The sequence below is a fragment of the Orcinus orca genome, chromosome 3 (assembly GCF_937001465.1).
Source record: "Orcinus orca chromosome 3, mOrcOrc1.1, whole genome shotgun sequence".
NCBI classification, from domain to species: domain Eukaryota; kingdom Metazoa; phylum Chordata; class Mammalia; order Artiodactyla; family Delphinidae; genus Orcinus; species Orcinus orca.
The window spans coordinates 25,822,645-25,848,590 of NC_064561.1; the positions used below are offsets into that span (position 1 = coordinate 25,822,645).

General features: G+C 50.5%; 1 long non-coding RNA gene across 2 annotated transcripts in view; it reads right to left on the reverse strand.

Annotated features, from left to right (window-relative positions):
* The window catches only part of LOC117202224 (uncharacterized), a 157,657-nt gene that overhangs the window by 127,792 nt on the left and 3,919 nt on the right, over positions 1-25,946 (reverse strand). Inside the window, exon 3 of one of the 2 annotated variants that reach the window (XR_004484436.2) lies at positions 17,537-19,768. The exons of the other annotated variant lie outside the window; for it this stretch is intronic. This is a non-coding gene — a long non-coding RNA (uncharacterized LOC117202224). Of the gene's footprint in view, positions 1-17,536; positions 19,769-25,946 lie in introns of those variants that run through there. 2 annotated transcript variants of the gene reach the window in all.

Sequence of the window (25,946 nt, forward strand, 5' to 3'; positions counted from 1 at the left end):
AGTGAAAAAAATTGCTTTTTTTCTGTTGGAACAAAGGCAGTGGGTAAGTTTCTCTCTCTAGAGACTAAACTGGCAGGGCTCTTTGGGAAGAAAGTCAGACACTGGGCTTCTGTGGGTCAGATCTGGCATGCAAATGTCTTCTCCAACCCACTTCCCCCCGACTCAGACAAAATTGAGGGATTTGAATACTCAGTGCTTTTGAAGTATTGAAGGAGCTGGTGCTCTTGGGCCAACCTACACACCTAGCAGCAAAAGGCATGGCCTTCATGACAGCTATCTCTTTTAGATGAGGCATGCCCTCTCCTGTTTGCCACAGTCCTCACCATCCCCTATCACAGCACAGCAGCCTACATCTCTCCCACTATGCTACTGATGTAGCCCTTACCTTACGTCCTACTATGCTAAATCTAGCTACCACGCTAAAGTCCTCAGTAAGAATCAAACCAAATCCACTGCCTCGCTCTAAGATGCATTCCTGTGATGTTGCCAAATGATTTGCTTTCCAATTACTGATTTCCATTATTAACTGCTGGCAAAATTAGTTTCCACGGGCACATCTTGGCTGTAAGTCGGATGCCCTACTGTTTAAGGACTGTGTGATTGAAGGAAAGCTGCTTAATGTCTCTGAGCCTGTTTCCATAGGACTGATGTGAGGATAAAATTGTATTATTATTATGTTTCACGATTTTGTAGATTGATTCAGTGGTTCTTTTGCTTCACATGGTGCAGCAGAGGCTCAGGGATGGCTGGGAAGTCCAAAATGGCCTTGCCCATATGACTAGTAGTTAGCTCTGACCACCATCTGGGATCTCAGCTGGAGTTGCTGGCCAGGAATCTTGGTTCTCCTCCATGCACCTCTCCACATGGCTGCTTGTGCTTCCTCATAGAATGGCCGTGAGGGATATTGCAAGAGGTGAAGACAGACGCTACAGCTCTCTTAAGGCCCAGAAGTTACCCGGTGTCACCTCCATCACATTCTGTTGGTCATAACAGGTGTGAGGGCCAGCCCCAAAGGATTAAACGCCAGGGCAAATGGGCTCTGCCACTGGTGGGGACATAGCAGTTCTCCTCACAAAGAGGCATGGGAGGTAGGGGATATTTTTGCAGCCACTTTGGAAACATAATTTCCTCCAAAAAGACTTTCGCAGTGCCTAATACACAGAAGACTGTCAACGACGTTAATTTCATTCATAACACATTTAGTAAGTGCTCACTCTGTGCCAGGCCTTAACCTAGGCACTGGGAAGATGGAATTGGTTCCACCCATCAGGGAACTCACAGTTCCAGGTAGGAAACAGGCAAGCAAAGCAGTAATTACAGCACAACATGCTAAGTGCTTTGCCAGAGGAACGCATGGGGATTGGAAGGTGGATTCAGGCTGGGCCAACGGAAATCAGCGTGGCAGATTGGCTGGCTCTACTGGGAAAGAAAGTCCCTTTTCACAGGAATGTTAGGCTGGCCGCAGGATGCCGGCAGCTGCTACAGGCAGCCCTGCCATCACATGGGATCGGCCAGCACCCGTCTTGTCATGTACGGGGAGGGCTTGTGACAGACGCGCCAACCAAATTTCCTTTCCTGCTAAAGTAATTTGGGTTGGGGTTTCCCTCACTTCTTGTCAAAGAGATCCCTACCAACACTCCACCCTTGCGGCCCTAATAAACTAATGGAAGGGACCGACGGGCAGCAAGTAATCATGCTTCAGTGTTGTAAGGGGTAAAACAGAGATGGGGGAGGGTTATTTTGAAGGGAAGGACTGGGTTCGTTTTCTCAGAGGCAGGTAAAGAAGTTCTGGACCGTTTCCTGGAGGAGGCCACCCACCCACATACTTACCGCAGGGCTGGTCATGTTGACAGAGGCTCTGTATGTACCAGTGGAAGAGGTGGTGGAGTCTTAAGGCAAAACTGGTAGAGACCAGGGGACCCCGTTTTAAACCTGCCCCCGTCCTAACTTCCTAAATTCCAGGGTTTTGAGAATTGGCCGCCCTGGCGTCTGTGTGACAGAAACAGAATCTCCTTAGCAAAAGCAGAGTCTGTTAATAGACCTCCAGAGGTTAATGGGCCTGACAGATCTTTGACATTTATTGGATTTTACAAGCTAGTAGATCCGACTCAGAAAGCCGATCAGATGTTCCAAATCGATGGCCCCTTTGGGGTGCTGTCTTCACACAGAACCATAACGAGGTGACCTTGGATGCCTGAGTCGTGAAAGAATGGAAAGAGGACATCAAAATCCTAGGAAGTGCTAAACTGATCAAGGCCTACACAGTGCCCCTGGGGTCCCTCTGGCCCAAGATGCTTTGCCCACAGAGTCTGTAATCGCGCATCCCTTCCACCTCACCCTGCCTGAACAGCTACAAGCGCCAGTCTCCCTTTATAAAAATCCCTACCCTCATTCCACAAACATTTGTGGGAAAGCTTCGCTATGATGTCACTGAATAATGAACATTTCCTGGACCACTGTTCTGCACTAAACACGGTTCAAGCAATAGGGGACCCATATTTTCACACCCTTTACTGTGGGGGAAACTGAGGCTCAGAGGTGGTGAATAACTTGCCCCAACTCTTAAATGATAATAATGATTATTTACGCTGCCATCAGTAATATTAAACAACTGCCTTTTATCAAGTTATTGTGCCATGCACTGTTACATACTTTACTTGAACAATCTCATTTAAAGTTCAAAACAATCCTAGGACATAAATACTATCATTTTATTTATGCTATAGGTGAAGAAACCGAGGCTGAGAAAGGTAAAGCTACCCAATTTACAAAAAAGGAGCAGAGTCTGGGACTTCCCTGGCGGTCCAATGGTTGGGACTCCGTGCTTCCACTGCAGGAGGCGCAGGTTCGATCCCTGGTCGGGGAACTAGGATCCTGCACGCCGCACAGTGTGGCCGAAAATTTTTTTTAAAAAAGAAAGGAGCAGAGTCCAAGCAGAACCCAGATCTGCTCAAATCCAAAGCCCGACCTCTAAGCCCAGAGCGCACCGCCTGTCAGGGATGGATACCCATATGAGGGCCTCACAGCCTCTCCGGAACAGGTAGGGTGGAATGGGGAAAGGCCTCCCCTGAAAGACAAAGAGGAGAGGAAAGGGAATCCTGAGGGGGCAACAGGGGTGTTAGGCTGAGAGCCATGCGCATTCCAGATCGTTCCACTGAAGACACTGGTACTCGCTGAGACCCCTCTGTGTCTTCTCTAATGTGTTACTTTCGTTTCCTAACTGATTTGCCACAGGATTCCTCAGCTGTGGTGAATGTGTGTCATTTTTCCTGCCCAGAATCCCGGCTTTTGGAAACGGTACCCTGATTTCCTTTGGGGAACAGCTCCTCCCACTTGGGTCCATGTGGGTTTTATGGTCACCTTGAAGTAGGATTCTTTATTCTGTGCAGTCACGTGTAGCTCCTCTCAGTTATAGAAATGCCAGGCAGACACGCATGGTCCTGGGGGAAGGGGGAAGGAGGGGCCAATGGCCGTCCCTCTTCAGATCCCATGGAACACAGGTGCAGGGTGGAGATGGACAAATCTGCACAGAAGCCACTGGTAACGGAGCATTCATCTGTGTGGCTCATTTGGGGGAGAATTCGCCGCCGCATGAGTCTAGCCGGCGGGCAGAGACCACCTCCCACTACAAAAGCTGAAATTCACTTCCCAGCCTCCCGTGTAGCTAGGGAGATGGCATGTGAGCTAGGCTTCTCCTATCAGACATGCCCTCTCAGGACAGCGTGGGCACTAATGACACAGGGAAGCAGGGACTGTATGGAGAGCATGGCAGCCACGAGCTGAATCCGGTTTCCAGTGGCAACATCAGGCCCAGATGCAGGGTCCAGCTCTGCTAGTGCTGGTGGTGCCAGTGGCAGTGCCTGTACCCAGTGGAGGAAGAGTCGTGTGGTTTTGGAAGTTGTTCCTAGCTGAGCGACCTCCAAGCCTGGGTCTCTGGCCCTCGGAAAGACTCTGGAAGCTAGTCAACAAGCAACCTTTAAGAAATCCTTTCCTGCTTCAACTGGCCAGGTTTGGTTCCTGTAATCGAGCAGGGACAGTAAATGCAGAGCTGGCCATGAGGAAAAGGATGCAAGAACTGGTAAGGTTCTCCAGAGCTCGCGTCACCCATCTTTGACTGCAGCCTGACCCCTGGAGACCAATGAAGAACTTGAATCTCTTGCACAATTCCAAGGGAGGGAGAGATGGAGCCAGGAGAGAGATTCTAAACCTTCTGCTAAACTGGGCGACTGGGGGCTATGGTGTGCATGGTAAAACGACACGTGACCTCTTTCGTGCACCAAGCTGGGGAAAAAGTTAAACCGCTCCCATTCAATAGTTTAATAAATACATCTTCAGAGGTGAATTTCAGGCACCTGTGGTTAGTTGAAGGAGGGAGGGGGGAAGGATGTGAAAATTGGGGGCAATGGAGCCTCCCCTGGCACTGAGGAAAGGATAAATCCATTGCCTACTCCACTCACTGGTTCTGGGGCTAAGTGATCTGGACATATGGGTTAAACTGGTCACCATGGGCCCTTCATGAAGAGTGGGGGCAGAGTGGTCCTGGGGTTCAAAGAGTCCCCGGTTCCTCCTGGCTGCAGTCCCTTCTACGCCAGCACATGCCACAAAGTGAGGCTTCCAGAAAGCTTCGGGCTTTAAAAGTGCAGAGTCTGGTGAATTCCGGACATTCTGAGCCACTGCAGGGATAGCACCCGCCATGTCCCAGCGAGGAAAGCCTTCTGAAGGCTCTCCTGGAATTCAACTTATTTGTCTGTAGGTTGTTTTGAAATTTTCAGTAGAGAATCAGTGTCTTAATTCAGAGAAGCCAAGCATATACACTTAAAATGCCAACAAGCAAAAGCTCATTATTGCTACGCCAAGAGAGAGGCAGCCATCCCACGCAGAACCCCTCAGCTCTAAATTTACAACTGCAGCCAACTTCTGAACTTCAAGTCCTCCCGCAAGGCTCAGGTTGGGGGCCCTGGCTGGAGGAATTTGGTTGTCTGGGGGGCTGCAATTGAAATGTTCTAAAACTGATTGTTCTGATGTTTTCACAACTCTGTGAATACACTGAAAGCCATTAAATTGTATGCTTTAAAAGGGTGGATTGGGGCTTCCCTGGTGGCGCAGTGGTTGAGAGTCCGCCTGCCGACGCAGGGGACACGGGTTCGTGCCCCGGTCCGGGAAGATCCCACATGCCGCGGAGCGGCTGGGCCTGTGAGCCACGGCCACTGGGCCTGCGCGTCCGGAGCCTGTGCCCCGCAACGGGAGAGGCCACAATAGTGAGAGGCCCGCGTACCGCAAAAAAAAAAAAAAAAGGGTGGATTGTACGGTATGTGAATTATATCTCCATAAAGCTGTTACCACATTACATAAAAGGAGCACAGAGAGGGCGGACTGGGTTTGACTCTCAGGCCTTCTGTGGACTAGGGGGGGTGTGAAGCTAGTTTCCTAACCTAGCTGAGCTTGGTTCCACTATCTCTAAAGTGATAGGAAATAATCAAATTATACGTATGTCCCGGACTCAACATGAAGAGGACATGAGAGGCCATCTGTGACACTGCCTGAACCAGGGGTCACAGCTGGTAAGTGTGTGTGCTCTATCAAGCCCCTGTTATGCACCAGACCTTGGGGACACAGAGACAAATGACACCTTGCTCCTGCCTTCAAGGAGGAAGCAGTTTAGGGTGGGAGCCAGGCAGTGACATTATAGCGTCATCAGTGCTGTGATTCAGAGAACAGACTATGCAGGTGAGATAGCTGGAGGGTGCGGAGAGGACAGATGTCACTCCTTAGACACACCTTCCCTGACCCCCAATCCCTACAGCCCCGTACTGTCTGCCTCATCACCCCCCTCGCTCTCTCCATGGCACCGTCAGAATGTATTCTTGTGCACTTTCTTGGGTGCTTCCTTCATGCCTGTTTCTCCACCGAGACTGGCAGCTCCATGAGAGCAGGGCCCTTGTCTGTCTTGGTCCCCAGTGGCCAGAACGGTGTCCTGTACTTGGTAGACACTCAATAAATATTTGCTGAATGAAAGAGAATATCAGGACGAGGCTTGAAGGATGAGTAGGAATTAGCCAAGGGAAGAAGCCTGGGTCCTCCAGGCTGAGAGTGCCACAGCCAAAGCCACCTTTGGACCGGAGACTGTTCGGGGTAACGGGACGGGATGGAAGGGGAAGTGGAAGGAGAGGAAGATGGAGACACAGGTGGGGCAGCCCCAATAACAGACCTGGCCCTCACTGTGGAAGGAAGACTCTAACCACTACTGAGTCCCCCCTCTCTATCAACTCCAGTCTATGAAAACCCCCCACAGATCCCGGTAGGAGTGCTGAGTGCAGCCCGTGTGTTTCTATAGTAACCGTCACCATGGCACCAGAGGCCTGGATCCAACTTCCAGCATTGCTGAGGCCCAGAGCTCCTATCCCCCTCCCCCAGCAGCCTCCATCCCACAACCCAGAAAGGAGACACAGCTGGGCACCCACACTAGGGGTGTGCAAGGAGGGCTGTGGCCAGGTGTGGGACACAGGCTGTCAGGATTAAACATCAGATATTTCACAATAGATGTACCTGCCAAGGGCGGGTGCCGCCTGAGCCTTTACTAGCAATTTCAACTTGCATTGCTTTGCCCAGGCAGGGGATGGGGAGTCAGGTTTGAACATGCAGCAAGTGGCAGAGCAGACTGGCCTCCATGTGGGCTGGCAGGGTGGGGCGTGGAGCTCAGTAGGCCTGGAAAAACCCCAGTTCCCTCAGTTCCCAGTCCTGTGGCCTCACTGAGCATCGCTCTCCCATCCTGTACAGTGCAAAAGATAAACAATGATAGTAGCAGCCCATTTCAGATATCAGAGAAACAAGCACAGTGCCTTGTCCCTGATAGGTACTTGATAAATATTTAGTGAGCGAATTAGCAAATAATAATAAAAACTACTGTCATCTGTCAGTCAGCAAAGGTACAAGTCCCTATCTCCTTCTCTCTTCGCCCTCCTCCCTGCCCCACGTTCTGTTCAAGCCCAGTTCTGTCACATGAGTTTCCAGATCATCTGTTCTCCACCACACCCCAGCCTCTCGGAGGAGTAATCACAGGTTCCTGAGTCACAGACTTGAGTTCCAATCCAGCCACTGTGACTTGCTGGCCTTGTGATGCCAGGCAAGTTGAGTCATTTCTCAACTGCCTGCTTCCACTGGGATCCCTTTAGTTGTAAGACTCAGAAACCCAACCAGACTGGCTTCAGCCCAAAAGAGGCGTGAGGTTGGGGTTCTAGATTTAGCAAACAAAAATACAGAAATACAGGATGCTCAGTTAAATCTGAATTTCAGATAAACAACTGATAATTTTTAGTACAGATAGGTCTCAAATATGTCATGGGGCATACTTATAGAAAAAAAAATTTCATACTTATGAAATTCGAATTTAACTGGCCAACCTGTGTTTTATCTGGCGGCCCTAGGTGGGGTGGGTACTTTTAACTCATGAAACAAGCTGGATCCAGAAGTTCGAGTAACGTCCTGAGGACTCTCTCCTCACGTTCCCGTCTTGGCCTTTGCTTTCTGCGGCCTCACCAAACCTGGCTCTCCACGCCTGAGCTATTTTCACTCTGGACTTCAGTTTCCTGGTCTGTGGGTTGAGGGGACTGGACCAGCGAGAGGCCGCAGATGCCAATGACCCCGGAGTTTAGGCCAGGACTTTAAATAGCAAAGGCAGCCCCGTTTGAAGCGGGCAGGAGCAACTCAGCTCTGGCCCCCTGTCATGTAGAACGGCAGGCCCAGGACTGCCAATGCTCCACACTTTCCCAAAGAACAAGAAAGCTGAATAGAAATGGAAAACTCTCTCAGTTTCGAGAGGTGGTCCCCCAGCTGTGGCCTCCGGACTAGACGGCCCAGCCCTGTGACCTAGGGCAGGGCTCTCGGAGACGTTCCCAGGAACCACCTGCCGTAGACCCCTGAGGGGACTATTTAAAGTGCCTTCTCCAGCCCCACCCAGACTCTCGGGAGGCAGCACCCAGGAATCTGCATTTTAGCAAGCATCCTCACATGGTGCTTACGTTCACTAAAATTTGAGGGTTACAAATTCTGGATTTTCCATTTTAAGAGGAAATCAAACTCTTCATTTGCAGCCAAAGGGTGGAGGCAGGGGCACCTCCCCTTTAGCATTTTCCTCCCAAGCCATGACACCCCCCCACCCCACTGCAACCTCGGAGCACAGCAGGCGAAGGAACCCAAGCTTTGTCAAGCAGGAGCTCTTGCCACACACCCATCACTATGCTGGTCCCGTTGGTACAACCTGGAGGGCAGGGATCAGGATGGAGAACCTGAGACTCCAAGAGGGAGGTCACTTGGCCAAGGTCACAAGGCCATCAATGGAGGAGCTAGGGTTCAAAACCCAGTCTGCATGGCATCAGGGTACCCTGCAGAGCTTCCTACCAGGCCACACTATCTCTCCCCAGATGGGAACAGGAGAAAGGTAATCATGGCGTTGAGAGAAGGGAGCTCCTGTCCCCTCCTAATGAGCAGCTACCACCACCAGGGCAGAGCACCAGTCATCTACGATGGGAAGAGGACACGGCAGTGTCCTGAGGAGGGGGAAGGAGGATGAGTGGCTCTGATAAGAGCAGATGGCTCCTGGGGACAGGACAAGAGCTGCCACAGACATCAGTTCTGATGAACTTCCATGGCACCTCACAGAAACAGGGACAGTGGCTGCCCGCCTCTGGCCTTCACCGCCCAGCCCTCAGGCCCACTTCCCACCAAGTTCAGCTTGAGCTATGTGCAATCACTGCAAAGTCTTCAACCACAGGATGCCCATGCAACGGGCAGCTGCACTTTGCCATGGGTTCCATCTCTGGCTCCATTTACCTGGAGCAGTGCACATGCTTATCATCTGGCCATGGTTGAGTAAGGTGCAGATTCAGAGTGAACATTCATTGAGCACCTGCTGCATGCTCTGTGCTGTGCTCACTGCAAATGACTGGAATTGGGGGTGCACTAGTCTAACAGAACAGAAAAGCCTCACTGCCTCCTAGGTGCCATGGGGATAGAGCAGGGAGAGAGGTAACTGTCACCTGGGATGGAACCAGGGAAAATCTGGTGAAGGAAGTGGCCCTGGAGCCAGGATGGGAAAGGCGTGGATCCAAGCCGCACAGAGGTGAGAAGGCAGGGGCATTCTCTGTGTGCAAAGCGATGGAAGCAGGTTCCAGTCCCGCCAAGTCTGCCTCCCTCACACTTCCTGTCTGTTTCCTTAAACCCAGGGCTTCTCAAACTTCAGTTACTCGTGGAAACCCTTTGCATGCTTGCCATATCCATGTGGGACCTGGGCTCTTAGTTATGTCACATTTTTCCTGAAATCAACTCACCGATTGCTATTTTATAAAATTTATGTTAAGAAGAATCTTTCTCTCATCGTAGCAATTGGAAAATAGGTTTCACTTGCTATAGATAGATGATCATCACAAAAATAAGAACACTAAAAACAAGATAACGTTCCTGAAACCCAGCCAGGTTCTGCAACTCGGGGAGCTGCTAAGTCTGCAGCCTGCTCTCTCGTTGTCGTTAAAAAGAGAGAAGAGCTACTGTTAGGGAGGCGTTAGGGACACCCCAGCACCAGCCTGAGAGCTTCTTGATATAATCAGGGCTGAGAGATGCTCTCTCTGATGCTGTGTCTGCGTCCCCCACTACAGGAACCCTAGATACTACTAGTGTCCCCAACACTTGGGGAAACTCCTAACCAAAATCTGAGCCAAACCCCAACCATACACGTGTCTCCACCATTCCCGGCAGCTGTTGGTTTGTAACTATGCTCGTTGGAGACCTCGAGCTCCATGGCTGTACCTGGGGCCTGCCGCGATGGGTGAGCACCTTGCATAACAGCAGTAACCACAACCCTCGCGATGTAGTAACAACCACCATCAGACTGAACATTTATATAGCTTTTATCATGCACCAGGCACTGTTCTAAGCATTTACACATATTAAGTTACTTCATCCTCTCAAAAACATTGATGACGATGGTGCCATTACTAGTCCCATTTTATGGATGAGAAATTGGAAGCACAGAAAGGTTAAATACCTGCCCAAGAGCAGTCCTTATCCTTTGTACATGTTGGATTCCCATATACAATTTCATTTTTCGATTCATTCTTTCATCCAGCCATTCAACAGATATGCATTGAGTATCTTCTGTGGTTCCTTTGAAGCAATGCTTATTTTTAAATGAAACTTGCTGTTTCCAGCTCCCTGCCATCCTCAAATGGCCTCTGATTGCCTCTGTGGGCTGTGCCATGGTACACTGCCCAGGTGGCCCATCAGGACCCAGGCACTCGTCCCTCTGGCTTCCAGCGCTGGCGGCTGCTGGTGGCCCTCACTGAGTCCTTCACTGGGAACTGCACTAGACCACAGAGAACTGCGTGGATGTCGGTTCTAGTCATTCCCCCTGGGGGCAGCCGGCAAGCAGGGACTGACCATCATGGGGGAACAAAACTGAAACCCCTTGATTCAATTCAGAACAACTCTGCGGGGCCACCAAAGCTCCCCGGGGGATGGGCTGAGGCCTCTGTTGCAGCTGCACCCCAGCCCACCTTCTCTGGCTAGCCTCGCTCCACTCCCTCCCTCACAGGTGTGGTTCCCAAGCCTGCTCCCCCAAAGCCCCTCTCTCTCAGAGTCTGTTGCCTGAGAAACTCCACCTAAGACGCCGTCCAAAAGCATTTGTCCCCAACCAGCGTTGCAACCAGCCCTGTCTCCCCAGCGGTCCCACCCCAAGAAGACCCAAGCAGAGGGAGCACAGGTGCATCCGATCTTCTCCAAGGGCCCTGGCGGCACGGAAGCCCCAGGGTCACCTCAACCTCCACAAGCCAATCTTGGAGGTGGCTGGATTTCTTTATTTATATATCTTAGTACATTAGCTAATTAGCTTTGTTCCCAGGCCCCATTGGGATCCACTTGATCCCATCAAGTGGATCGTGGCCTTGACTCTGATGACAGGCAGCTGCTCAGGCCACTGGGGAAGATGCGCTCTTTCAGGCCCACGGGGAGCAGCCCAGAGAAGGAGAAAAGGAGAGAGGAGATTGGATGGCTGGGTGTCAGGGAACAGTCACCGCTCCCCCACCTCTTCCTGCCTTTGAGCAAGGAGAGCGGAATCAGCATTTCCCCTCCTGCAGAAGGCAATATCCCAAGCCAGGCCGAGGAAGGCCCTAGTGCTAAGTGGTCCACCTTTACTCTTCTTAAGTGGCCCATCTTTAAAAATAGCCTACATCTGCCTCAGGCCTGACCCCTAACATGTCTTACATTTAGTTGCAAATTACTGTCTCAGCAACTCTGCAGGCTTCCCAATCTGGCCTAAACCCAGCGATAAAGGCCGAAAACAAATGGAATTAGAACCTGCAGTCTGCAGAGGCGAGTTGGGATGTGGATGTGAGGGCTCATGGGTAATCCTACTTAGCATAAACTGGGCAGCAGAACTTGGTTTGACGGAGCTCCCAGGTCACCACGTCCAGCTCCTGCTTAGAGTCACAGGAGGGAGGACCAGGCAGTCTAGACACTGTCCTTCAAAGAACAGAGAAACAGAGTGACATGGGGACCAGGCGGCCTGGCCTGCCACCACCCCCAAAGGCCTGGCCTCCACACCTATTTAATGAACACCTACTATGTGCCAGGCCATGAGGCAGCATCTCTCAAAAATCTTTGGTCTTGGGGCTTCCCTGGTGGCGCAGTGGTTGAGAGTCCACCTGCCGATGCAGGGGACACGGGTTCGTGCCCCGGTCCGGGAAGATCCCACATGCCACGGAGCGGCTGGGCCCGTGAGCCATGGCCACTGAGCCTGCGCGTCCGGAGCCTGTGCTCCGCAACGGGAGAGGCCACAACAGTGAGAGGCCCGCGTACCCCAAAAAAAAAAAAAAAAATTCAAATTCATTAGTATCACCATAGTTCTCATCAGAGACTGTTTCACAAGAAGATGTCAAGCTCAGAGTGGCAGATAAAGTTTCCCAAACTTCTAATTTTCACTGAACAGCTTGAATTTTATCACTGGTGACAAATACTGCCTGTTGCTTTCGTTAAAGTGACAGGCTCACTTTGTTCATTTTTGAGAAAATATCTGCCCAAATTTGAAAACCCTGGTGTGTCAGCTGTTCTTTCAAGTAAAAATGGTGTGCCATTAAAAAAGTGACCAATCCAGTGGACAATTCAATTACACGTGTTTTTCTTGACGTTACCTTCAGCAACCAGTGTGCTTTGGTATGCGGCAGAAGTGCTTTCTATGTAGTTTTCCTTTTTTTTTTTTTTAAACACAGATCATTAAAAAGACAGGTACTCAAGGGAGGAGATTTCTAAAGTTAATCATTTTACTGCTTCATTTAGAACATTCTTAAGTGAAACTGGTATATGTGTGATAGTGAAGGACACAACGATTCCTTGTACACTTTGGTGCTGCTTCCTTGGTGTGTACTAAGATGCCAGCAGTTTTACTCACCACCAGTCCAGGTATCAACAGGATGAAAAATGCAAACAATGTCCCAGAGTTGTTATGAAAACAGTTTTAACCTCAAGAACCTGCTAAAAGAGTCTGGGGGAATCCCTAGGAGTCTGCAGACCTGCTTTCGGAAACAGGTACGATAAAGAAAATAAACAAGAGAGTTCGTATTATTAATAAATAATATTGGCCACCATCATGGAACACCTACCATACACCTTACACTTTACATACATTATCATATCTAATGGCCTCCAAAAACCTCTGAAATGCAGCTAAGTATCCTCTTTGCTTGGAGAAGTTGGGTAACTTCCTCAAGGACAACAGAGCAAATTTGTGAGGAAGATCAAGATTAGAGCCGACTGCCTGACTCCAAAGGTCACTTTTGTTCTTTCTATTTCCTTCCCTAAGCCAAGAGGAAGAGCAGTGTCCTGGGCCTCCAGGGCTCCAAACTTCAGCTGCTCCCTACAGCCGACCAAAAAAGACCTAGTCCCTTCCACTCGGCATTCAAGGCCTCCCAATCCAGCTCCACGTCCCTTTCCTAGCCCTGCCTTCCATGAATCCTAAGTCCGGCCACACTAGGATCCTTGCATCCAGACTTGCTTCGGGCTTTTCCTGAGCGGTGACCTCCACCAGAAGTCCCTTCCCCCTTCCATCTTGATCAACTGTTGGAATCCTACCAGTCTTTTCAGGCTCAGACAACCTCTCCTTTCTAATTGTCTGCACCTCTTATTTGCGTTCACGTCATGCATCATGGTCTGCCTACAGCTACTGATCGATTCATTTATCCACTCCTCGAACCTAATGACCCATCACGGGACTGCAGGCTCTGTGATGGCTGGGACCACATGGTCTAAGGAGATTATCTCTAGGTCCTTGCACTTGCTCTTCGAGCCTCCTGTTTCCCCCTCTGTAAAATCGATATCAGCACCCTACCTCATAGAGTTGTGGTGAGGATTAAATGCATTAATGTACGCCAAGCGCCTAGAAAACTGCCTGGCACATAGGAAGGACTCAATCAGTGGGAGCTGCTTCTGTTGTGATCATACTAATAATTATCGCTGTCAAATATCATTAAGGGAGTGGGGGTGAGCACCTTCTTGCTCTTATCAGTTTCATGGCCCACTTTCCCATAATAAGGGCAGGCTCCGGTAACACGATGCATTTTAAGCCGGTCTAGAAGCGTGAAAATATGTCCAGATATTTATTACTTTGATTTTCCTGCAAGCAGTTCTATTCCTGGGGACTTATTCCAGTTGGGTCCCTCTGTTCTGTTCCTCATGCCTGCCAAACCTCCACGGACCTGAGAAGTCTGAAAATAACTGAGCCAGGCCCTCCAGGCGAGTCGCAGAGAAGGCCCAGGGCACTCAGGGCCCTCATTAAAAAAACTTCAGTGGGGTTGGCTTTGTATCAGCTGAGCCGCCTTCCTTTTTCAGTTCGACCCAACCACCCTCTCTGGGATCCGAGCCCCTTCAGTCCCGCCGGGCACCCCGAACCAGAAAGATAATCAGTGCCTTGAACTTTGATCTCTGCTGCTGTCACTCTGATCAGCAGGTGAGGAGAACTCTCCAGTCCCTGGGCCCTGCCCCGCCTGAAGCAGGCTGGCGGGTTGTTGTCAGTGTGCTGGGTTTGTTTTTAAGGTCAGTGAACAAAGCGCCCTAGAATGCGAGCTGCCTCAGGTTTGGTTACTCTGTTCTCCAGATATGATGAGCTCTTGGGATTGTGTGAATTCTGAGGAGGGCAGGATGTGTGCATGAGCTCCAAAGGGCAACACAAGCAAATCAGTTACATCCGGGCTCCCGAGTCCTATTTCCAAACATGCTTCCGGCCTGCAGATACTGTTATTAGAGACGGTGAGCCGCTCCGTGCAAAGACCTGATGCCATTTCCCACTCGTTTCATCATCTTTCTAAGGTTGGTACAAAAATTCTGCCCGATGCCACGGAGGGTACCGTTTCTGTGGCCTTGGATCAGCCGCGGTCACCATAGCTAGCACTTTCTATACTCCAGCCCCCGGGTGCAACTCTTCACCAGTATTGTCTAGTTTCACGCTGAGCACGGCCCTGGGGGGAGTCTGGATACCTCTGTTTGACAGATGAGGAAAGTGCACCTCCCAGTGGATAAGTCACTCATCCAAAAGATACCTCTCCTTGACCCAGGAACCAGGAACCAAGGCCAGTGTGATCAGCTCCATGGTGTGAGGGCTTTCGCTGTGGGGCCCTGGCTGGTTCTCTTTGCCATCCATCACGCTTAGCTGAAATGAACTGGGGAAAAGTTGGAACTAGTATTTTGGGAGAGTCTTCACCTGCACCAGACCCATGCATTATCTTATTTCCTCCTGTAAACAGCTTTGCGAGGTGGGAATTATCACCCTCAGGTTAGAGGAGAGGATTGGGGGGCTCAACTTGTCAACTGGCTTGCCTAGGTCCACAGTCAGAGCAGGATCCAGACTCAAGTCAGCGTGAGCTCAGAGCCCAAGCCCTTCCTGCCACGTTCATTGCTCCCGCTGTACTAGGACGTCTGGTTCTCCGGGGAGAGCCGAGGGAAACCTCTCCCGGACAATGGGCACAGCTGACAGTGCTGGTCACTGTCAGTGAGAGGAAAGAGGAGAGGAAAGCCTGATACCAAAAAGATTTGGGGGTAGGGGACTGCAGTGCAGGGGAGACAGGTAGGAAAACAAGAAGGCAGGTCCCCGCAGTGTAGGAACAGGGAGTCTAGGGACAGACAAGTTGGTTCTATGACCATACCTGTTCCTTCCACCAGAATCAGGAGTGCCTAGCCCTCCAATTCCAGACCCTTCCAACTTCAGGACTCAGTTTAAGCACCACATTGTCTACAGAGCCTTCCTCCAGCCCACAGTGACCCCAATCTCTGCTAGCATCTCATGTCTGTGCCTCTCGCTCTGTCTTTCAATTATGTACATACTGTGATCTGTCTCGAGTGTCCTGAGACAGAACGTCCCCATCAGATAGGAGGTTCCCATTGAGATAGGAAGTTATTAAGAAGGAGGATATTGTCCTATTAATTTCTTTTTTTATTCCTCACAGAACCCAGAAGACTGGCATAAACAAATATATGCGCAAATACATGTGGTATTGAACCATTCCCATTTTACAGAGAAAAACAGAGGAACTCCTATAAATTAGGTCAGGAGCTCCACAGTTATCTGATTTTCCTCTAACACTAAATCTCCTAATTGCTACTATACCCCAAATCAAAGCCAAATAAATGTGGATTGATTTTAAAAGGAGGAGAGGGAAGAGAGGCAGAAGGGGGTATGGGAGAAGAGGTGGAGGAAGGGGAGAAAGATAAGGGGGAGGAGGGGAGAGAAGATGAGGAGGGAGGAAGAAGAGGAGGAAAAGGAGGAGGAGGAGTGGGAGGAGATGAGTGGGGGGAGGAGGAGGGAGGAGGAGATGAGTGGGGGGAGGAGGAGATAAGTGGGGGGAGGAGGAGATGAGTGGGGGGAGGAGGAGGGAGGAGGAGATGAGTGGGGGGAGGAGGAGATAAGTGGGGGGAGGAGGAGATGAGTGGGGGGGAGGAGGAGGAGGAGGAGATGAGTGGGGGGAGGAGGAGATGAGTGGGGGGAGGAGGAGATGAGTGGGGGGAGGAGGAGGAGGAGGAGATGAGTGGGGGGAGGAGGAGATGAGTGGGGGGAGGAGGAGATAAGTGGGGGGAGGAGGAGATAAGTGGGGGGAGGAGGAGATAAGTGGGGGGAGGAGCAGATGAGTGGGGGAGGAGGAGGAGGAGATGAGTGGCAGGAGGAGGAGGGGGAGGAGATGAGGGGGAGGAGGAGGGGGAAGAGGGGGAGGAGATGAGTGGGGGGAGGAGGAGATGAGTGGGGGAGGAGGAGATGAGTGGGGGAGGGGGAAGGAGATGAGTTGGGGGGAGGAGGAGGAAGAGGGTTTTGCACCGGAATAGGACACAGCTTCAAACAGAAATGGGTACAAAATGAGACTAGAGACAGAAATAGCACGCCTCTCAAGCATGAATTCTATTCTGCCCAATCTAAAAAGAGATTTTTCTGCCATGCAAACCTCCCCTTCTGTGCCTGCTTCACGGAGATGTAAGGCATAACTGACTTCATCGACTGTGGAAACCTAACCCGCCGTAGAATGAAGTACATTCGGAACTCTGTCGGGTTAATCTCGACAGAAATCTGGCAACAAGGTCAAATCTTGAAGCAAAACAAAACAGCCAAGCGGGAATTTGCAGCCTGGCCATGCCTCACGTGGCACGGCGCGGGCAGGCCCTGTGAGGTGCTCCAAGGGGCGGGCAGGCAGGAGCACTTTGCTTCTAGTTAACATTTAACATCCTGGGGACCCCCAGTGCCCCCCACAGAGCCTGACACAGGAGATGCTCCACAAACCTCTCACCTGTTCCCATCTCTGAGTTTACAAACACAGTCAGTGACTGTCAAATTTAACCACTTTCGTTAACATCAGGATTCGCCAGCCAATCTCAATACTGGCCACATTTCAGACTTTCTCAACAACATGGTTTTCATATTTATTCATGCTGGCAGTATCATTAGTAATGAACTTCACAGATGATACGGGCATTCTGGGTATTTATATGTGGCTGGCACCTTACCTAAGCCTTCATACCTGGACCATTAGATCAGTTTTGACCAAACTGTAACATATGCTGTATGTCTTGTGTTTTCTCTCACTTACTGTGTTCAGAATTACGTATTTGTAGGTTTCCTTGTTTTGTGTGTCTTCACCCCCTTAAAAATACTGATGTCTGTGAAAACCAGAATCATTTGTATTTTGGTCACCACACAGTTCCCCATGTATAGTATATAACATGGCACTAATACAATGCATTGCACACGGTAGGTACTTAACAAACATTTACTGAATGAATGAATGAATGGTGCTGGGTTAAATGTCTCTTGGTGCCTGCCCCCAAGCAGGCAGCCCTTTGTGAATTGGCTGGTCACGCCAACGTGTGTTGGGACCCCAGATCCAACATCCAGGGTGGCTGCAGGTCCTCTGTTTGCACAGCTGGGACCAAGGAGGGCTTGGTCATGGGAGTGATCTCAGGTTGGGGGCCTGGAGGATGGGCCCACCGTGGAGCTTGCTTGACCACTGCTGGTATCTCCGATTCCAGCAGGACTACCTGCACCCCTGGCAGCCAGCAGCAGTGTGTGCTCCACACGCTAAGAGCAGCAGGAGAGCCTGGTGGCAGACAGGAGAGCGTATTCACCCCCTCCACCCAGGCGCGACCCCCACGGTCAGGGAGACATGCACTGTGTGAAAGTGGTCCACACATAATAATGGCGGAACTACACCTCTCTTCTGAACGATCTGTCCTTTAATGCAGAGTCACAGCAGGTGTAGGGCAAAGAGGGGCCAGAGCAGGCCTCCAGGGAGACATTGGTGAAAGCACTCCACCCTCAGTACGTGTTCTGGACTCTGGGCCCAGCCCCAGTCCTCCGGGCAGCCTTCCTGGGAGAAATGAGCTCTCCCAGGGCTTCCCAGAAACCATCTGCTACCCCCACCCCGCCGCTCCATCAACCTTGGCCACACGTGCCCCCTAACCAGTCCTGTCCCCACCTCCAAGCCTTTGAACTATTGCTTCCTTCCCAGGTCCCTCTTCCCTCCGGCCGGAGCATGGCCGCTCCTTGTTATTTAGATCTCGGTTCAAATACTGCCCCACAAGAGAAGCTTTCCCTGACCACCTACTGATCTGGACCCCAAATGATTCTGATCTTGACTTTGCTTGTTTGTTTCTTGTTAGCTTCAAGAACTGAGATCAGGCCACCTTTCACTTACTCTTTTAGCCCAAACCCCAGCACAAGGCAGCATGTAGAAGGTGCTCAATAAATACTGATACTTTTATGAACGAATGAGAGACTGACTGAGTGAATGCACGTGCTCAGTTCAACAGCAAGAACCAGCCCAGCTTCCCGGGGTCCCTTCGATGCCAGGCCTGTCCAGTAATGAGACTAATCCCAAGATCCGTGGGTGATGAGGCAGAAGCCCTTGAGAAGAGTCTCCCTATCTCGGGAGGGGCTCTGGGTCTAGGCCTGGTTAAGTTTTTCTTCTTATTGAGCACTGACTATACAGCAAGCAGACCTGCAGGCCTTTGTTTAATTCACAGCCTCCCTCTGCGTGGTCACCATGGTGATTCCCATGTCAGAGATAAGGAGACACGCTTGAGGATGTTAAGCAACTTGTTCAAGGTCTATTGGCTATGAAGTCACAGACCTCGCTCGGCCTGGCCCTGAGGACCCAGTGCTTTGATACCTCTCTCTCCTGCTTCCCTGCAAATCCCCACGTCAGTCTGCAAGTCCACGCCCCGGGGGGATGAGGCAGGAACAAGAACTCTCTGAATGAAGCCGTTCCTACTCCTTCACCCAACAAGCACCTGCCAGGCCTTTGCTCTGTGTGGGTCCCAAAGCCAAGGGCTGGGGACACAGAGCCACGAGGCTGAGCCCCACCCTCCTGCAGCTCAGGGACACCCATGTCGCAGTGAGTCACCCATCACAGTGGTCTTCTAGAAAGTTTTTTCTTAATCAAGGGTAATTAAAATTCCTCCAGTTTTTGAGGATTTCTTAAAATTCCTTCAGCAGGGTGGTGAGGGGGGCGGTGACAGTATGTGGAGTGAGTACTAATGTCTGAAATCAGGGGAGACCCTTGAGGTGGTGGGGGAAGCTTGGGCAGATAGCAAGCTGACTAGGTGGGCCGGCCTCCCAGGGCTTTCCCCACTTTGGAGCCATTTCCTCACCAAATTCTGACTGCCCCCCGCTCCAGCCCAGAGCTCTGTACCCTGGCGGAGGACCAGAGGGCAATGGCATGGGGAAAAGCGCCCTGCTCAGCATTTGGCAGAAGGTCCTGGAGTACAGACACCAGGACCTCTGCTGAGACACTGGAATTTTTTAATTTGAAGCCCAAAGTTTGTGCGCTCACACTGTCTCTCTCTCTCTCTCTCTCTCTCTCTCTCTCTCTCTCTCTCTCCCTTTCATTCATTCATTCACTCCTGGCACACTGCACATTCTCCCCTCCTCCCACGGCAAAGCCCATTGTCATTCTGGTGGCATTTCAGCCCACTGCAGGCCTAAGGAGGCTCCCTCTTCCAGATTTCTCTGTCGAATCGCTGACAAGGACAAAGCCGTTAGGAGCGAGATTCGGTAACTAGTTTTTTAATTTTCATGGCCGGAGGTTGTCAGGACAGTGCAGAGAAAATTGCCAACGATTCGGAGAGTGGCCCACGGATCTGGGGCAGAGCAGGCGAGAACAAGGGAGCACTTCAGCTGGGGCGGGGGTGTTGGCAGCCACTCGGATGAGAAAGTTCTCTTCTTCCAAATTTCTTTGATTCAGATGCCATGCTAATTGAAAAAGATCGATTCAGCAATTTTTCACCCTTCCTCAATACAGTGTTTTAGAGGGCTGAGAAAGAAAAAAGAGAAGGGGTACTCCAGGGATCCTTCTGCAGGGTGGGATAAGGACCAGTTGACCATAGGTTGCTAGGAAATGGGGGTTATTCATTTGAGGGAGAGTTGTCATAGTCCCCAAATTTACTTTGCATCCTTGGATTACAGCACAAACATAGCTCCAGATTAAGGCACACTGTCAGAGTGAAAAGATCTGCATCCCAACCCCAAGCTCAGGCACAGAGTGGCTGTGTGGCTGTGGGTTGGTGGCTCTCCCTCTCTGAACTATGAAAATGGAGGGGATTGAATAAAACAACTCCTAATATCCTTTCCCATCTCTGTGCTTCTCTGCCTTTACCAAGCCCATCAGGAATCTTTTCATTGCTTCCAGTCTGAGGTCTCTGGTCTCTTGAGTAGACTCTCAGATGGATCTGAATTGTAAGGACTGGCCTGGGACCTCCCAAGAGGTAAGTGATAGGACTGTGGCATCAGGACGAACAGTTTTCATTTAACCCTGTCACGCCAACCAAGATTCCCCAGCTGGATATACTCGGGCACGCTAACACAGAATAATGTGATGAACTTGCACTGGGGTTTTGTTTTATGGTTCCCAGAACTCTCTCAAATACATTCTCTTTCAAATACATTCCTTACAACCACTCTAGAAGTGATGTCCTATAATTAGCCCCATTTTACAGATAAGAAAAGTGAGGTTCACATGTCCAAAGGCTGACCAAGTCTGACCAGAGCCCCCGCCCAGCACCCTTTGGCTTGCTCTGGCCTAAGACAGACAAAGGTTGCTCCCAGAGAAGCAGCTCGTGCAGGGGAGAGAAGTCAGTTCATCTTGCCAGATCCTTCCTTCCAGCTCCTGGCTCCCGTGCCGCCCCTCGCTGCCCTCTCAATTGGTTGTATCCATCCAAGTCTCTTAGTCGGGGAAGCAACATAAATGAACTCGGTGATTTAAATTGAATGTGAATTTATCGAAAGGATACTGAGCAGCTCACAGATGAGATAGGAAGGCTGGAGAACTAGGCTTAGGGAGTAGGCAAGAGAAAAGGGAGGCCACACAGCCAGAATCACAGCCCAAACTCTTGCAGTGGAACCAGCCCAACAACGTCACCCACTGCAGCTGCTACAAATGCCGAGCCCATGGTACTGCCGCTGTAGCACTATCTTCTCTGGCCTTGGCCACGTGCCTGCACCTGAGCTGCAAGGCGAGCTGGGAAAGTGGTACCTGGCATTTTCATCTATAGGAAGGCTCTGCCTCCCAACAAGTCTCAAGAGGGTAGAAGTTACCCCCAAAATAGGAAGGGCATTGAGATGTCAGGCAGCCAAATAGATGGTAGGTGTGCACTGTTAGGTTAGGATGGGTAATGCTGTGATAACAAAAAAAAATCCTAAATTTTTAAAATGCCACAGATTTATTTCTTGTTCACGCTACAGATCCATCAGGGGTCAGCTGCGGGCTCTGCTCCCGGTCACAGGCTGATGGAGCACCCACCATCACTGGCCACTGTCACCTCAGCAGATGGAAAGAGAGATCTGGAGCAGCCATTGAAGGCTCTAGGCTAGAAGTGACATCACTTCTACTCATGGCTCATTGGTTGGAACTAGTCACATGGTCCTGCCTTGAGGCCGGCAGTTACAATCCTGCCTTGGGTCTAGAAAGCAGAGAGCTGAGACTATCCAGTGAATAGCATTAGTGATGCCCACAGTCTACTACACGGAGACCGCCAACCAGAGCCTTCCTAGGGAGGGAGGAGAAGAAAAAGGCACTGAAATGGAGTCAGGAGACCTGAGTTTCATTCCAGGTTGAGCCACTGGGACCTGTACGTTTCTAGCACCCCTAAGGGACAGAGGAAACCCCAACTTTGGAGTGTGATCACGGAAGTGGTCCCCTCAAATTGCACATGGCAGCAGCAGATGCTCAGAGCACAGCCCACCAATGAAGCACTGGAGGGGCCAGGAGTACCCAGAGCCAGGAGCCAAGGCAGCCTCCTGGAGCTCAGGCAGGCAGGCAGCCTCGTCCTCACTCATAGGCTCCTTAGCCATTGTACTGTCTCCCCAGAATGATGGGCACTTCTCAGTAGCCCTAGTATCCCTCTAGAAATAAAGTCTCTACGGGCAGCAGGAGCTGAGCTATTTGGTGTATCCACAGGCCTCTTGGGCCCATACTCTATTTCAGCTACAGAGAGGTGACTGGCCAGACTGAGTCCCAGGAAAACACAGGGAAGCAAAGCCCTATGAGTGAGGGTCTGCCTGTACCTATGAGGGGCCTCAAACACCCCGGGTCTGACTGGCCCCCAGCCATTCCTGAAGTTGCAATGTTGACACTTCTAAAGGAGTGAGAACAACTATTGGTACCATTGTACACCATGACCAACAGACTAAACATTTAAGCTTCCTTCAATACCCAGTCCAGGGAAAAGTTCAGGTTAGCTTCTGAGGTAAGTGGTCTTCATAGATACAGCCCAGAACACTAGTTTCCTCCCAATGTGCATTTGCCCCTTCTTCCTTAATAACATGAACACCAAATTTTAAACAGAGGTTGTAACAAAAAGGTCCAGCAACACTTCCCAGCCTGCCCGCGGCTCCCTCGGGCCTGGAGACTTGGGCAGCCACCTTCGATCAGAGCTCTCAAGACGGCGGAGGAGCCTGGGAGCCTGACGGTCATGGAGCTGCCCTGTCAGCCTTCCTCCAGACTTTTACATGAGATAGACAAAATTCTTCTATTTTGTGGTTTACAATTATTAGCAGCTCAGAATTCCATGGCAGTCCCATAGTTAGGGCTTTGCGTTTTCACTGCCGAGGGTGCGAGTTCAATCCCTGGTCAGGGAACTAAGACCCCGCAAGCCGCGCGGTACAGACAAAAAAAATAAAGTAAATAAATAAATAAATAAAACAATTACTAACAGCAAAATTCAACTGTGAAAAGCTATCATAGAGGCAGAAAAATAATTGTTAACACTGCTATCTTCAAAGGGGTGTGGAGCTTTTTAAGAGGATAACCTCATGTTTGGATGGCCTCCTCCATGGGCCTGGAGGTGCAAAAGTGGGCCTGGAGCTGAGTTTGGAAGAGAGGGCTTGAGAGGGCTGACTTGTGGTGCATCCCAACAGGAGTATCTGGCATTTCACAGGCAAACCATGAGGGTGGGAGTGAAGAGGTAGGCGGAACCGGGGAGGGGAGAGAAGAGGTAATGAGTTGCACTGAGGCTGGTGCACCCATGGGGAGAAACAGCTGACCATGAATCCCTCGGGACACGTAGAGTCCTCTAAGAACAAGATGGTTGAAAGTACAGTTTGCAGTTTGTTTGTTTTTAATGTTGCTGAAATGTCAGTATCTCCTCTGATACTCTCAGAACTTCAATCTGTGCCAAAGAATCAAGGTGCTGAGGTTCGCATGAAAATCCATAAACTAAAATGAATACAGCAGAGGCAGGAGCTCCGAAGCAGAGATGACCATGGAGAAGTTGCAGAAATTGTGGAAGGGGTCCCGCCTGGCCTTCTGCAGGGCCTAGGAAGGCAGTGGGGTGGGGCGGGGGGAGGTGATGAGGAAGGAGTGAGCAGTCTTAGCCAGATCTCAAGGGGCAGGGATGCCCTAGCCAACACCTACCACATGAGATGCCCCTTCTAGCTTCCTCATCCGTCTCCCTGCCCCCAGCTTCACCGGGTCCAGTCACACTCTGTGCTGTCCCAGAGAAATCTTTGTCAATTTTGCATCTGATACTGCCCCTGCCCTATTTAAAACCCATTGTCTCCTCTCCAAGGTCACATTCAGCCTCTGAAATGGTAGCCTTTGAGGTCCCAGCTTATTTCATCAACCTCATCTCTTTCTGGTCCCCACTCCACCCCAAATACATGCTCTGCAACCCATGGGACTGGCAACCCTTTTCAGAATCTGGGCCTTTGCTCAAGCTGTACCCTCTGCCTGGGACCCTGAACCTCTCTCCTCTCTACCTACTTATCCAGGAAAGGTCCTTTAGTCGCAGCAGAAATGAATTCTGGCTGGTTTAATCAGTATAGGTATGCAGTAAAGAATAGGGGGTGGCTTCCAGAATCCCTGGGAGGGCCAGAGATCCAGGCTTGGAGACAACATGGACAGGAGCCACAGTCAAATCACACCATGGAGATGCCACTGTCCCAATGCTGGCACAGAACAGCATCAGGTGCCTCTGATGTTGCCCGTGCAGGTACCGGACACCCTGCGGGACCCCACCATGGCCCTTCTGGAGGCAGACGCCACCTCCCCCAATTATGAAGCTTCCTTCTTCACATGCTACCTGCTGTGTTAAGCGCCAGATCGGCCTCTGATGGCTGAAGTCAAGACCACATGTTTGGGAAGCTGGGAAAGCAAGTCTCCGGGCTCCCAGGTAGAAGGGGGTCTCCCCAGCCTGCCAAGACTCATAAGGTGGGGAGGGCGCAAATGCAGGAACATGTTCCAAGGCACTTCTGCAAAGAAGGGCGATGCCCACCACCCTCATTAGGACCCTGTCTGAATGCCACCTTCTGTGGGATGGCCCCAGAGCTGCCTCGATCAGTTACCGGCACTCCTCTGCACCCTTCGTACCTGCCTCCATTCTCAGGCACCACTATTGATGGCCTCCCTCTAGGTATAAACTCCCTTCTTTTTACAGACAAGAGATGCAAGAGCCAGAGGGGAGATGTCACTGATATTTTCAAGGGAACCTTTAATCAAAGGTGATCACTTAGGTAGAAGTAGCCACCTGGGAACAAGGGGGAGGGCTGAGGGTAGGAGCTGAGGCAGGGATGACTGACAGATGCTGGAAAACCCACATGCCAGAAACAATCACCCTTTCAGACCTGTTGATGGGGGTCTGAATTTTCTACCCAAAGTGGCAACCGTTCCTAACTTTGGCCCATTGTCAGAACCTCCTAGGAAACTTATAATAAATGCAGATGGCCAAGACCCACCTCTAAGGATTGATTCTGCAGATCTGAGGGGATGGCGGGGCATCTGTATTTTTAATGAGGCCCTCAGAGAATTCTGATGAACGCCAAAGTTGAAGAAAGACTCACCTCAGCTGTCTACAAAGGTACACAGAGTAAACTAGGTGGATTTATAGTCATTCCTAGACATGATCTGAAGGGATGGGGCCCAGGAGAAGGAAGTTAATTCATTCATGCTTTTAGTTAATCATTTGTTAGTTCGTCTTTACATTCAGTCATTCCATAAATGATGGGTTTAGTGGAGGAATGGGGTCAGGGTTATATCAGTCAGGATGGGCTAGATTATGCTGCAGTAACAAACAACTCCACAACCTCAGTGGCGTAAAACAACCAAGGTTTATTTCTCACTCCTGCTGGTTCCTTAGGGGCCAACCAGGGCCCCTCCTCCATGTCCCCTCACTCTGGGGCTCAGCATGATAGATCAGCCGCTATCTCAAATTGCGCTGGTTATCATGGCAGATGAAAGGAGAATTCTTGGAGGGTCTCTTGTTGGTACTTTTTTTAAATTTTTTATTGGAGTATAGTTGCTTTACAATGTTGTGCTAGTTTCTGCTGTACAGCAAAGTGAATCAGCTTCATGTTGGTAATTAAATGTCCTGGCCCAGAAGTGACACAACTCTCACTTCTGTTCACAGCTCACTGGCCAGAACCAGTTTGTAACTGGCCCCTAACTAACCCTTAGGGTGTTGGTTTAGGACTGCTGCATCTCGACGCCACAGCAGGAAGGGGCAATGCTTCTATCAGCAAGGCCAAGCTTTCCCAGATACCCTCAGCTTCTATCTCCTTGGCCAGAAATGGCACCTATGGTCACTCCTAGCAACAAAGGAATCTAGGGAAGTACACACTTCAACAGGGCACACCGAAGCCCCAGACAAAGTTGGGTTCTGTTGATAAAGAAGGGGAATGGATACCGGATAGGCAACTAGAAGTAAATGATTCGATATGTGTGTCACTGGAGAATGAGAGACGGCATTGTAGGTGTGAAGACAAAGGCAGAGGATGGATCCAGACCACAGCAGCAATAGCATGGAGGGCTCGACTGTGAACTTGGCTTCACTGAGCCCACCAAGTTAGGGACTGGCTGAGTGGTTCTCTATGTCATCACAAGATTAAAACTAGCAAAGTAATTAAATATGCATTAATTCTGAATATATATTATTCAAGA